The sequence below is a fragment of the Marmota monax genome, unplaced genomic scaffold, assembly GCF_021218885.2.
Source record: "Marmota monax isolate L192 unplaced genomic scaffold, Marmota_monax_Labrador192_F-V1.1 WCK01_AAM20220418_F8-fsc00465, whole genome shotgun sequence".
NCBI classification, from domain to species: domain Eukaryota; kingdom Metazoa; phylum Chordata; class Mammalia; order Rodentia; family Sciuridae; genus Marmota; species Marmota monax.
The window spans coordinates 183,478-197,761 of NW_026694621.1; the positions used below are offsets into that span (position 1 = coordinate 183,478).

At 40.0% G+C, this 14,284-nt stretch overlaps 1 pseudogene; it reads left to right on the forward strand.

Moving 5' to 3' along the window:
* Positions 1-3,821: 3,821 nt before the first annotated feature.
* On the forward strand, positions 3,822-5,428 carry LOC124078072 (cyclin-I-like; annotated as a pseudogene).
* Positions 5,429-14,284: the final 8,856 nt, after the last annotated feature.

Sequence of the window (14,284 nt, forward strand, 5' to 3'; positions counted from 1 at the left end):
TTTTATTATTATGCATCAGAATTCCCTGAGAATATATATCATGAATATTATTCTGGTTTTGTGACTTTTAGCACCAAATATAATAGAAAGTAGAATTTCCTGTCCCTTCTCTGTGGGTTAATAGCCCTTTGTAAGACTTAGAACCATCATACCTTGTACTACAATGTTAATCAGCTTATCCTACAGTTGCAGGTCAGGGATATGAAGAATACCTGTATTTGTCAAGGCATTTTTGATCTTGGCAAGTTTCTGAGAGCTCATAATCCTGATACTTACCTTGAGTCTGAGTAGCATGGAAGACACCAGGGAGGGTTCCCTGTAGTCTACTGGTATCATTGTATGTGGGATCTGCTGACACTAAAGCCGTGGTTCAGAATACTGGTGATCCAGGAGTTGCAGAGATGGAGGACAGTTGACTGAATACACCCTAGGAGAGGGAACCTGCAAACACAGATAGGAGTAAGAGGTGAAGTAAGGGCAAGATAAAAATTTCTCATGGATTCTGAGACTGAGTGGTTGATGTGAAGAAAAACTGAGACTTGCTAAAGACTACTGTTAACCTGAGCATTAAATGTGGAACAGCAAGGGGAGTAGAAGTCATAGTAGACACAGACCCTGATTCTCACAATAGGAATGGGCTGTTCCAGGCCTTCTTTAATTCTGCACCATCCTGCTAATGGAAGGCTGCTCATGCAACTGGTTTTCATCATGGCTGCCCAGCCCCTTGCTAAGCCCTAGTGCAGGAGTCCAACACACATTTCAGACTGAGGAGAATGAAATTTTGCTTTCCACCTTGGGGGACCCTTGGGAGGAAACACCTGATGGGACAAGACAAAGGTCTCTCCTCCAGGGATTCAGTCAGGTCAGACAAAACACAGCTGTCTCCATCAGTGAACAGAGTGCCCACCTGCAAGACCAGGGCTTCTTGGAGTGAATGCTTCTAACTGCTTTGTTGGGACCCCTCAGCAGTCCCAAAGTGCCCTCTGGTGGTCTCAGAACACATACCTTCTGTTGGTCCCAGGATCTGAAATTTCACCTTGATTCTGCAGCTCTGCAGGTCACTGAGTCTATTCACACATGGATTGTCTGGTTTGCAGACTAAAACACACTATCTATAATTACTGTAATTTCTTACTTAAATAGTGCAGGTAATATTTACCCTTTGTCTTACAAAAGCAGGTTCAGAGGGCACCTGAGTCAGCACAGTGTCAGAGTGGAACCCTGGAAACAGGAGCCTCATTAAGGCTCTAGATGTGAGACAAGTAAGAATTGTTACTAGAGGGGAAAGAACAGGGTTTGGTATCTGGGAGGCTGTTCTCTGTGGAGGTTAGGACAGTGAGGAGGTCAAAGAGCAACCAGGCCATGATGGAGCCTCTCTGAGCTCTGTCATTCAGATCCCCATGCAGAGGCTAGACTCCTAATTCTCTCACATCCTCCAAACAAGGCAGGTTGGAACTTTTAAGGCAGTTGATCTTTTCAGAGCAAATGGTGAGAAGTTTGATTCCAATGTTAAACCTTGTTTTATTTCTAAGCATTTCCTCCTGTTTTCTGGCTCTGTGATACCTAGGATTCAAAGATTATAAGTATGCAACATCATATATCTCTTCCGCTGTTTGTTCCTCCATTGCCTCATGTATTCATTTGATGACTGGAGCCAACTTGGGGGCCTCCTAGGCCTTTGTCTCTGAACCTCCTTCTGGATCAGCAGTTGTTCCCAAAAAGTAATTGGTGGCCACTGTTGGGCTCATTTGTGTGTGTGTGTGTGTGTGTGTTTGCATGTGCATGCATACACATTTGTGTTTTCTTTTCATTGTACGAAAATACATGTGCTTCCTTTCTCTGAGGACACAGAGTCTGGATCTGCTAATGTAGAATGTATGAAGTGAGGCATTGCATAATTTTTATCTGTCTTAACAGTTGTGCATCTTGGAGGGCTGTGCCTATTGAGAATCATTGCTTCAGAAATGGCGATTCAATTCCACATATTCTTTGTATAATTGTCTTCCTATTTGAGTTTTTAGATCTAGTAAGTTTTGTCCCTTCATGGTGCTTTCCATAGACTGTATAGATATGAACTGTGATAAAGGTCTTTTAGTATTAAGTTTGTAGATGTATAGATTATTATTTTTTCATTAAATTTGGAAATATTTTCTTGATAATTTTTCCAAAAAATTGTACTTTTGCCCATACATATCTTTCTAGAACTTTTGTAATGTGTATTTTTGTTTGCTTGAAGGTGAAACATAGATCCTGTAGGCTTAGCACATGTTTTTATTATTTATTTTTTGCTTCCTTGGACAATATAATTTGATATGAACTTTAGTTCAGCAATTCTCCCTTTCTTATCTATTCTATATTTGATAACATATTTATTTCACAATTTCCTTTAAAATTATTTCCATGGTTTTCTTTATTTGTATTAACATATTTATTACCGTTCAAAAATGAGGTCTTTGTCTAATACTCCCAGTGTCTTTGGTTCCTCATGAATAGTTTCTATCAACTGGTTTTTGTGGGATTCTGGTGTGTATTTGAATTTACTTTCCTGGCTTCAATATATTTGGGTTAAACTTTCCTGTTACTGCCTCATATTTGGTTTTGAAAAACATGGACTTAGGGTATTACAATGTAATGACTGGAAATTAGAGCTCTTACTAGGAGGGCTTTAATTTTATTGTTGTTTTTGTCACTGCTGTTTCCGTTGTAGGTATTATTGTCATTGATGTTGCATTGCTTTGTGATATTCTGGGCTATAACTTTAACTGAATTATTTGCATATGTATTGGCTAACTTCTGCATGTAAAACATTAGTGGTTAGCTAATTATTAAACAGATATTTCCAAAAATGCACAGAAGCAATACTTTTTTTCAGTCTTTGCTGAGTATTGGGGTACAACTTTAACACTTGACATTAATTAATATAGCATCAGTTTACACCTCTATCTTGTCCTTCACTTCATCTACCAAAGATGCAATTTCAGCCAGAGAAGAGAACTTAAGGTCTTTTCTCTTTCTACCTGATAGATAGCCCAGGAAAAAGCAAGTGGTTTTCTAGAGACCTAGGAATATGTCAGAGATTTTTAAAACCACCCAAGGAGTTCCTATGCTCTAGTTTTTCTTTCTCATGTTTGGTAAGTCTCTTATTTTAAATTTTTTATACTGCCTCACTTATTTCTGATGTTAATGGATAACTCTGATGGTTTTAGCATATACACTGAGATGTAGCTGCTTCATTTAAATAAACTCTGAGTCAATTAAAATTAAAATAGTGCTACCTCCCCAGAATTCCCAGAAAGCTGACTCAGAAGCCCCTCTCTCTTGTTTTTTCATATTCCTCTTTCCTTTTTTTCTGTATTCTCTGTTTTCTTCCTTTCACCATTTCCCTCTTGGAGGCACTTCACCTGGGAGGATATGAGCAGCTCTCACCCATGCCTCTCTTTGGCTGTTTCTGCTCTATGGGAGAGGGAGCACCCTCCTAACCTGACATCAGCTGTGGCAGTTGGAGGAGAGGGATTGGTGGTGGAGGCCTCAGGTTGAAGTTCATCATACAACTAATTCACTGGCTACCCACTGAATTCATGCATCGGTCTCCAGTATGTTGTCCCTGCCCATACCAAGCCTTGGGGAGTTCATCCTCCTCTTTTCTCTCCTCAGTCTTCCAGGTCCTCCTCCATATTACCCTGCAGCCTCATGCTGAAGAAAATGAGGTGGTAAATTTGCTCCTGGATGACCCCATGTCAATATTGTAAGGCTTACAGCTCTTCTGGGAAAGAGGAGAAAGAAGCAGAAGAGTTGGGTGGCACACAGTTCCAAAGGATATCATGAAGTTTCCAGGATCTTTGGAAAACTAGATTGGCTTTCCTATTGGAAAAGACAATCTCTAAGGTAGCCCACATGTAGAAGTGAATGTGTGAAAAATTTCTACAAATAAATTGAAATATTTCTCATACAGAGAGATGAGGTAATTTAGTGGCTGGCCAAACCAAATTACAAGTTAAACCTTTATCCAAAAACATTTGCTTTTGTTAGGATCCTTTTGGGCAGGCTTTTAGCTACTACAAAGGCCCACCCAAAATATTTGAGATGTATGACCATCATATTTTTTCCCTAGCTGCAAAGACTGTTGAAGAGGATGAAAGAATTTCAATACTGAAGGCATTGGCAAGAGACAGTTTCTGTGGATCTGTTGAACTGGGATCTTCATATAACCACATGTGGATTTCCTTTCATTTGCAAGAAAAAGTTTCTGTGGATGTTTCTCATGAAATTTTGAGCATGTGAAATTTTGAGACTGGAGAGAATTATTCTGGATACATCAAACTGGGGTCTTCACATAGCCATATTTGGATTTTTTTTTCACATTTTCCATGGCAGTGCAGTGAGGCCTTAGTTAACTTTTTAGTTTGCCCAAATTGAACCTATCAAAATACTTGCTTTCCTTATCAACCAACTAAATTGCCTGCAAGTCAAAGGGTCCATGCTTACTCTGGCCCTGGTTAGTTGGAAATGGAGAAACTCATTCCTCACTGGCGTCCTATTACAATTGAACTGCTTCAGAAAGCACAAATAAATAGCTTCCAATTGATCCACTCTCAGGAGCTTGTGGCAGGTTACCTTTCTACTCTGAAGTCTTCCCTGACTCTAAATTCCTTGTATATCTACCATCCCCTCAAGCATACCCTGGTGACTTGAGACAAAGGAACAACCAAATCATATCCTTCCTGTGTCTGTCTCAGGACCAGATTTCTCCAAGCACAACATCAAGCTACAGTGCCAGACAGAATTAAAGCAATATTTTATCATCATCTCCCAGCTGCAAGTGGGTGGAAACATTCTTATGCCAAATATCAAGTAGAGGAAAGGGAAGTGGGTGACTTCTCTAGTGGAATCAAATGGCTCTATAAAAAAAGATAATGCTGTAGAAAATGTGAGTTCTGTGTGGTGTAGGCTCACTTAGTCCAGCTGAAGTCCAACAAAAAGATGAAGAGGGTATGGCTGGGAGGGAGTTGAAAAGGGACCTCCAGAGACCAGTTTCAGAGAACTCAATCCACTTTATTATTGCATAGGCAAACTTTTTATGTGCAGCCTGTTACCAGGCAAATTTACCTGAGGGCCATATTAATCCAATGAGCTAGCAACACCCTTACTATTGGCAACCAATGGGCTAAAAGGACAGTGGCACAAAGCGGAAGGAAAAGGAACACTATGCACCTGAGGGTGGCCAGGTTACCATGGTGATGGGGCTAGTCATTGTCAGTGTTCCAAACCACAAAAATCCGGACCCAGTGTGCTAAGCCCTAAGATCCCCTCACAAAGGCATTGTAGGCTGCTTTCTAGTTCACAAGCCCAAGAGTATGGCACTGATTTATCAAGGCAAGAACACTGTGCTTCCCCATTTCTACCTTTGCAGCCTGTTTGAGTCATGTAGTTTAAACAAGTGTTACCCTTTGCTGAAAAATAAGCTTGCCTTCTGTGGAAATGAGAATATGCAAAAGAAGGAAAGGCTATAGAGAACTATACACAAGAATGTCAGTTCTCATCTTTTCTTTATTATTGCATAGGTAAAATTTTTATGAAGTTTTTGTTCCGTGTCAAAAAAATTTACATTTAATTTTCCAAAAAAAAACAACTTTCAATAATGATAACTAGAAAAAATTGTTCCCAGAATTCTAAGTTAATTTTCCTGTTGCTTTTGCTTGTTTCTCCATTGCATACATAATAAATTTTATGCATGTTTATCTGTATACTTTGGCTTCCACTGAATAGACACCCCTGAATTTTTTAAAGCAATTTAATGAACTCATTCTTTTAGTGTGATATCTGTGCTTAATACAAGATTCAAATTCCAATTTGTCTGGAAAGGTATTTCAGAATTTTCCTATACAAATCAGAGGGTGTAGTAGAAGAAGTTATTAAATGACCACATTAATTTTGTATCATTTCGATTTTCAGAGCTTAAAAACAAAATAACTTTTCATTTTTGTTTGAATAGAAGTTTAAAATGGCATGCCATTAGGATACTTAAATTTGATGAAAGCATTTTTGCTAGTTATGTAAAATAATTTGGGATAAACTTGCTATATCATGGTGCTCAGCAAAAATGTATATAATGTATATTAGATTTTTTTTAAATTTTTTATTGTTGGCTGTTCAAAACATTACATAGTTCTTGATATATCATATTTCACAATTTGACTCAAGTGGGTTATGAGCTCCCATTTTTACCCCATATACAGATTGCAGAATCACATCAGTTACACATCCATTGATTTACATATTGCCATACTAGTGTCTGTTGTATTCTGCTGCATTTCCTATCCTCTACTATCCCCCGTCCCCTCCCCTCCCCTCTTCTCTCTCTGCTCCCTCTACTGACATTCATTTGTCCCCCTTATATTATTTTTCCCCTTCCCCTCACTTCCTCTTGTATGTACTTTTGTATAACTCTGAGGGTCTCCTTCCATTTCCATGCATTTTCCCTTCTCTCTCCCTTTCCCTCCCACCTCTCATCCCTGTTTAATGTTAATCTTCTTCTCATGCTCTTCGACCCTACTCTGTTCTTAGTTACTCTCCTTATATCAAAGAAGACATTTGGCAATTGTTTTTTAGGGATTGGCTAGCTTCACTTAGCATAATCTGCTCTAATGCCATCCATTTCCCTGTAAATTCTATGATTTTGTCATTTTTTAATGCAGAGTAATACTCCATTGTGTATAAATGCCACATTTTTTTTATCCATTCATCCATTGAAGGGCATCTAGGTTGGTTCCACAGTCTAGCTATTGTGAATTGTGCTGCTATGAACATCGATGTAGCAGTGTCCCTGTAGCATGCTCTTTTTAGGTCTTTAGGGAATAGACCGAGAAGGGGAATAGCTGGGTCAAATGGTGGCTCCATTCCCAGCTTTCCAAGAAATCTCCATACTGCTTTCCAAATTGGCTGCACCAATTTGCAGTCCCACCAGCAATGTACAAGTGTACCCTTTTCCCCACATCCTCGCCAGCACTTGTTGTTGTTTGACTTCCTAATGGCTGCCAATCTTACTGGAGTCAGATGGTATCTTAGGGTGGTTTTGATTTGCATTTCTCTGACTGCTAGAGATGGTGAGCATTTTTTCATGTACTTGTTGATTGATTGTATGTCCTCCTCTGAGAAGTGTCTGTTCAGGTCCTTGGCCCATTTGTTGATTGGGTTGTTTGTTCTCTTATTGTCTAATTTTTTGAGTTCTTTGTATACTCTGGATATTAGGGCTCTATCTGAAGTGTGAGGGGTAAAGATTTGTTCCCAGGATGTAGGCTCTCTATTTACCTCTCTTATTGTATCTTTTGCTGAGAAAAAACTTTTTAGTTTGAGTAAGTCCCATTTGTTGATTCTAGTTATTAACTTTTGTGCTATGGGTGTCCTATTGAGGAATTTGGAGCCCGACCCCACAATATGTAGATCGTAGCCAACTTTTTCTTCTATCAGACGGCGTGTCTCTGATTTGATATCAAGCTCCTTGATCCATTTTGAATTAACTTTTGTGCATGGCGAGAGAAAGGGATTCAGTTTCATTTTGTTGCATATGGATTTCCAGTTTTCCCAGCACCATTTGTTGAAGATGCTATCCTTCCTCCATTGCATGCTTTTAGCCCCTTTATCAAATATAAGGTAGTTGTAGTTTTGTGGATTGGTTTCTGTGTCCTCTATTCTGTACCATTGGTCCACCTGCCTGTTTTGGTACCAGTACCATGCTGTTTTTGTTACTATTGCTCTGTAGTATAGTTTGAAGTCTGGTATCGCTATACCGCCTGATTCACACTTCCTGCTTAGCATTGTTTTTGCTATTCTGGGTCTTTTGTTTTTCCATATGAATTTCATGATTGCTTTCTCTATTTCTACAAGAAATGCCGTTGGGATTTTGATTGGCATTGCATTAAACCTATAGAGAACTTTTGGTAATATCGCCATTTTGATGATGTTAGTTCTGCCTATCCATGAACAGGGTATATTTTTCCATCTTCTAAGATCTTCTTCTATTTCTCTCTTTAGGGTTCTGTAGTTTTCATTGAATAAGTCTTTCACCTCTTTTGTTAGGTTGATTCCCAAGTATTTTATTTTTTTTGAAGATATTGTGAATGGAGTGGTTGTCCTCATTTCCATTTCAGAGGCTTTGTCGCTGATATACAGGAATGCCTTTGATTTATGCGTGTTGATTTTATATCCTGCCACTTTGCTGAATTCATTTATTAGCTCTAATAGTTTCTTTGTAGAGCCTTTTGGGTCTGCTAGGTATAGAATCATGTCATCTGCAAATAGTGATAATTTAAGTTCTTCTTTTCCTATTTTTATGCCTTTAATTTCTTTCGTCTGTCTAATTGCTCTGGCCAGTGTTTCGAGAACTATGTTGAACAGAAGTGGTGAGAGAGGGCATCCCTGTCTTGTTCCAGATTTTAGAGGGAATGCCTTCAATTTTTCTCCATTCAGAATGATGCTAGCCTGAGGCTTAGCATAGATTGCTTTTACAATATTGAGGTATGTTCCTGTTATCCCTAGTTTTTCTAGAGTTTTGAACATAAAGGGATGCTGTACTTTGTCAAATGCTTTTTCCGCATCTATGGAGATGATCATATGATTCTTATTTTTAAGTCTATTGATGTGGTGAATAACATTTATTGATTTCCGTATATTGAACCAGCCTTGCATCCCAGGGATGAATCCCACTTGATCATGGTGCACAATTTTTTTGATAAGTTTTTGTATCCGAGTGGCCAGAATTTTATTGAGGATTTTTGCATCTAGGTTCATTAGAGATATTGGTCTGTAGTTTTCTTTCTTTGAAGTGTCTTTGTCTGGTTTAGGTATCAGGGTGATGTTGGCCTCATAGAATGAATTTGGAAGTTCTCCCTCCTTTTCTATTTCCCGAAGTAGCTTGAAAAGTATTGGTATTAGTTCCTCTTTAAAGGTTTTGTAAAACTCTGCTGTATACCCATCCGGTCCTGGGCTTTTCTTAGTTGGTAGTCTTTTGATGGTTTCTTCTATTTCCTCAATTGATATTGGTCTGTTTAGGTTGTCTATATCCTCCTGACTCAATCTGGGCAGATCATATGACTTAAGAAATTTATCTATGCCTTCACTATCTTCTAATTTATTGGAGTCTAAGGATTCAAAATAATTTTTGATTATCTTCTGTATTTCTGAAGTGTCTGTTGTGATATTGCCTCTTTCATCCCGTATGTTAGTAATTTGAGTTCTCTCTCTTCTTCTCTTCGCTAGCATGTCTAAGGGTCTGTCGATTTTGTTTATTTTTTCAAAGAACCAACCTTTAGTTTTGTCAATTTTTTCAATTGTTTCTTTTGTTTCGATTTCATTAATTTCAGCTCTGATTTTAATTATTTCTTGCCTTCTACTTCTTTTGCTGTTGTTTTGCTCTTCTTTTTCTAGGATTTTGAGATGAAGTATGAGATCATTTATTTGTTGGTTTTTTCTTTTTTTAAGGAATGAACTCCAAGCAATGAATTTTCCTCTTAGAACTGCTTTCAATGTGTCCCATAGATTCCGATATGTTGTGTCTGTGTTTTCATTAATCTCTAAGAATTTTTTAATTTCTTCCTTGATGTCTTCTATAACCCATTGATCGTTCAGTAACCTATTGTTCATTCTCCAAGTGATGTATTCTTTTCCCTTCCTTCTTTTATCATTGATTTTCAGTTCCATTCCATTATGATCAGATAGGATGCATGGTATTATCTCTACTCCTTTATATTGTCTAAGAGTTTCCCTGTGACATAATATATGATCTATTTTTGAGAAGGATCCATGTGCTGCTGAGAAAAAAGTGTAACTGCTTGATGTTGGGTGGTATATTCTATATATGTCAATTAAGTCTAGGTTATTGATTGTGTTATTGAGTTCTATAGTTTCCTTATTCAACTTTTGTTTGGAAGATCTGTCCAGTGGTGATAGAGGTGTGTTGAAGTCTCCCATGATTATTGTATGGTGGTCTATTAGACTCTTGAACTTGAGAAGAGTTTGTTTGATGAACATAGCTGCACCATTGTTTGGGGCATATATATTTATGATTGTTATGACTTGTTGGTGTATGGTTCCCTTGAGCAGTATGTAGTGTCCCTCTTTATCCCTTTTGATTAACTTTGGCTTGAAATCTATTTTATTTGATATGAGTATGGACATGCCTGCTTGTTTCCGAAGTCCATATGAGTGATATGATTTTTCCCAACCTTTCACCTTCAGCCTATGTATGTCTTTTCCTATCAAATGTGTCTCCTGTAGGCAGCATATTGTTGGATCTTGTTTTGTGATCCATTCTACTAGCCTGTGTCTCTTGATTGGTGAGTTTAAGCCATTAACATTTAGGGTTATTATTGAGATATGGGTTGTTCTTCCAGCCATATTTGTTTATTTATGTTACTAAACATGGTTTGTTTTCCTCTTTGATTATTTTCCCCCCTTTAGTGTCCTACCTCCCACTGTTGGTTTTCATTGTTATTTTCCATTTCCTCTTCCTGTAATGTTTTGCCAAGGATGTTTTGAAGAGATGGTTTTCTAGCTGCAAATTCTTTAAACTTTTGTTTATTGTGGAAGGTTTTAATTTCATCTTCCATCCTGAAGCTTAATTTCGCTGGAAACACAATTCTTGGTTGGAACCCATTTTCTTTCAGTGTTTGAAATATGTTATTCCAGGATCTTCTAGCTTTCAGAGTCTGTGTTGAAAGATCAGCTGTTATCCTGATTGGCTTACCCCTAAATGTGATCTGCTTCCTTTCTCTTGTAGCTTTTAAAATTCTCTCCTTATTCTGTATGTTGGGCATCTTCATTATAATGTGTCTAGGTGTGGGTCTCTTATGATTTTGCACATTCGGCGTCCTGTAGGCTTCTAGGATTTGGGGTTCTGTCTCATTCTTCAAGTCTGGGAAGTTTTCTCGTATTATTTCATTGAATAGATTGCTCATTCCTTTGGTTTTAAACTCTGTCCCTTCCTGTATCCCAATGGCTCTTAAATTTGGTCTCTTGATGTTATCCCATATTTCTTGGATGTTCTGCTCATGGTTTCTTAACAGTCTTGCTGAGCTGTCTATGTTCTTTTCAAGTTGAAATACTTTATCTTCATTGTCTGATGTTCTGTCTTCTAAGTGTTCTACTCTGCTGGTAGTATTCTCAATTGAGTTTTTAAGTTGGCTTATTGCTTCCTGCATTTCTAGGATTTCTGTTTGTTTGTTTTTTATAACCTCTATTTCCCTGTATAGTTGATCTTTTGCTTCTTGGATTTGTTTATGTAATTCATTGTTGAAGTGATCTTTCATTGTCTGATTTTGCTGTCTGATGTCTTCCTTGAGACTCCAGATCATCTGAAGCATGTATATCCTGAATTCTTTATCTGACATTCCATCTGCTGCAGCTATTACCTCTTCTAACGTTGAGTTGACCTGCAATGCTTGTGGTCCTTTCTTTCCTTGTCTCTTCATACTGTTCGCGTTCCTTTCTACTTGGTGAAACTGTTGTGCTATTGAATTTTCCCCCTATATATTTATATTGGTCTTGTATAGTTGCAAAGTCTCCCTCGCAGGTGCGGGCGGCGGCTCTGTCCCTCTGCGGGCCGCTAGGCTTGTTATGTCGGTGGTCACAGTTCTGTCTACTTTGCAGGCGCAGGCAGCGGCACTGCCCCTCTGCTGGCCTCTGGGGCTGTACTGCCAGTGGGTCGCAGGTGCGCCTACCTTGCAGGTGCGGGGGGGGGGGGGCGGCTCTACCCTTCCTCAGGCCACTGGGCCTGTTCTGTCTCTCGGTTGCAGGTCTGCCCTGTTCTGATGGTGGTCACAGTTCCTTCTACCTTGCAGGCGCTGGGGGAAGGGGGCGGCTCTGCCCCTCAGCAGGCCACTGGGCCTGCTCTGTGCATGGTCACAGTTCCCTCTACTTTGCCGGCACAGGGGGAGGGTGCGGCTCAGCCTCTCAGCAGGCCGCTGCTCCTCTTCTGCCGGTGGGTCACAGGCCCGCGTACCTTGCAGGAGTGATTGGAAGCTCTGTCCCGCCGCGGGCCACTGGGCCTTTTCTGTCGGTGGTCACCGTTCCACCTACCTGGGAGGCGCGGGGGGTGGGGGCCGGCTCTGCCCCTCAGCAGGCCGCTGGGCCTGCTGTGCATCGTCACAGTTCCCTCTGCCTTGCCGGTGCAGGGGGAGGGGGCGGCTCTGCCTCTCAGCAGGCCTCTGTTCCTCTTCTGCCGGTGGGTCGCAGGCCCGCCTACCTTGCAGGAGTGATTGGAAGCTCTGTCCCACCGCGGGCCACTGGGCCTTTTCTGTCGGTGGTCACCTGGCAGGCGCAGGGGGTGGGGGGTGGCTCTGCCCCTCAGCAGGCCGCTGGGCCTGCTCTGTGCGTGGTCACAGTTCCCTCTACCTTGCCGGTGCAGGGGGAGGGGGCGGCTCAGCCTCTCAGCAGGCCGCTGCTCCTCTTCTGCCGGTGGGTCGCAGGCCCGCCTACCTTGCAGGAGTGATTGGAAGCTCTGTCCCACCGCGGGCCACTGGGCCTTTTCTGTCGGTGGTCACCTGGCAGGCACGGGGGGTGGGGGGTGGCTCTGCCCCTCAGCAGGCCGCTGGGCCTGCTCTGTGCATGGTCACCATTCCCTCTACCTTGCCGGTGCAGGGGGAGGGGGCGGCTTTGCCTCTCCTAGAATTTTTAACAATGATATTTTTCAGTCATTTATAATCAATTGGAAATACAGTCTATTTTTTTTTTTTTTTAGATTTGAGTCTGTAACATTCAATAACTAAATTGGATTTGAATCTGTAACATGTAATAACTAAATTTAGTTTACTAGTTTTATGTTAAGCTATTAGAAAATTCTCTTATTTGTTCTTTTTAGTTACACATAACAATAGAATCGATTTTGATAGAAGCATGGAATATATATTTTCTTTAATTAAGTCCTCCATAGTTTTCCTTTACCTTCCCTCCTACCTTTCCCTGTTTCCTTTCCTCTGTTCTATTGATATTTCTGCTACTTGCTTTTAATACAGTTTAGTTTTGTTTTTTAGTTAATATCGTGGGGAGATACATAACAGTGAGATTCATATATGTACATATGTACTGAGAGCCATAGCCCAGTTGGAATGATGCATGGCATTTTTGCCAGAATGGTGTGGTTGAGAGGTGATGCCTGAAAGCCATTGAGATGATAATGGTTATGTTAAGCTGTGTATTCAATTTTATATTAGACCCCTGCTGTCTTCCTGCTACTTTGCAGTTCTTGTGCTACTTTGGAGTTCTGGCGGGGATTCCCGGAGAGTTCCCATTGGTTGGGGAAGTGTGGGAGGAGGGATTTCCGGAGGAGAGATTTCTGGTTGGTGTGGTGTGTCCCAGGAGAAGGCCGCGTGTGTGGCGTTGGTGGGAGTTCGGAGATAAAGTTTGTTCCTTCTTTGGTGGCTCGTGATTTGTGCCCAGCCAGACTGTGGCACATATGAAATTAGGTTATATTCATTCACTGCTCTTTTCTTATTTCATCCTGTCTCTTCCTCTCCCTCAACCTTTTCATTTACTTGACAACTCATGCCATCTTCTATTTTAATGAAATGCACCTACCTTTTCCCTTTCTCTGCATTAGGACTTACTTTATTAAAAGTTATGCTCCTTGTCTTCTAAACTACATTTCTTTTAACAACTTCTGAATTCTGAACTTTCTCTGCAGCCTAAAAATATTATTGCGGACAGAACCGTGTGTTGTGATAAAAGACTCTGGTCACAATAAAAAACTGTTCATAAAAAAATATCAATGAAATAAAGTTCAGGTAAATGGTAGGGATAAAGATTTCCCAAGAGCTGTCAACCTTGTTTAAAGAAAATAGACAAAATACTTTGTCTATTGTTTAGTTTTTGTTTTTAGCTGTTTTTTTCCCTTTCCCCAGGTTTGTTAATCTGTTTTTTTTAATACATAAGCCAAACCAATAGGATATTACCGTTCTTTTTCTAATTTAGAAAATTATACCTACTGCATGATGTTGTACCCTGGGGCATTCTTCTTGCTCTGGTCAGACTCCTGAGGGGCAACCTGTTGAAAACTCTTTTAACTGCTCATTGGTTATAATTGATGTGGTTTCTCTCATATAAATTTTTATACATTAGGACCAAGGGGATGAACATAAAGTTTGTAGTTTTAACAAGATGAGGGATGTCATCCAGTTTATTACCAGCACAAAAATCTGTTTGAAAGATTCTTCCTTCTTGGTCTGTATTTACTGTATTTTAAAAAATAGTCCTTGACGAAGCTTTGCCATCTTATTTTTCTCCTTGTGCTAGA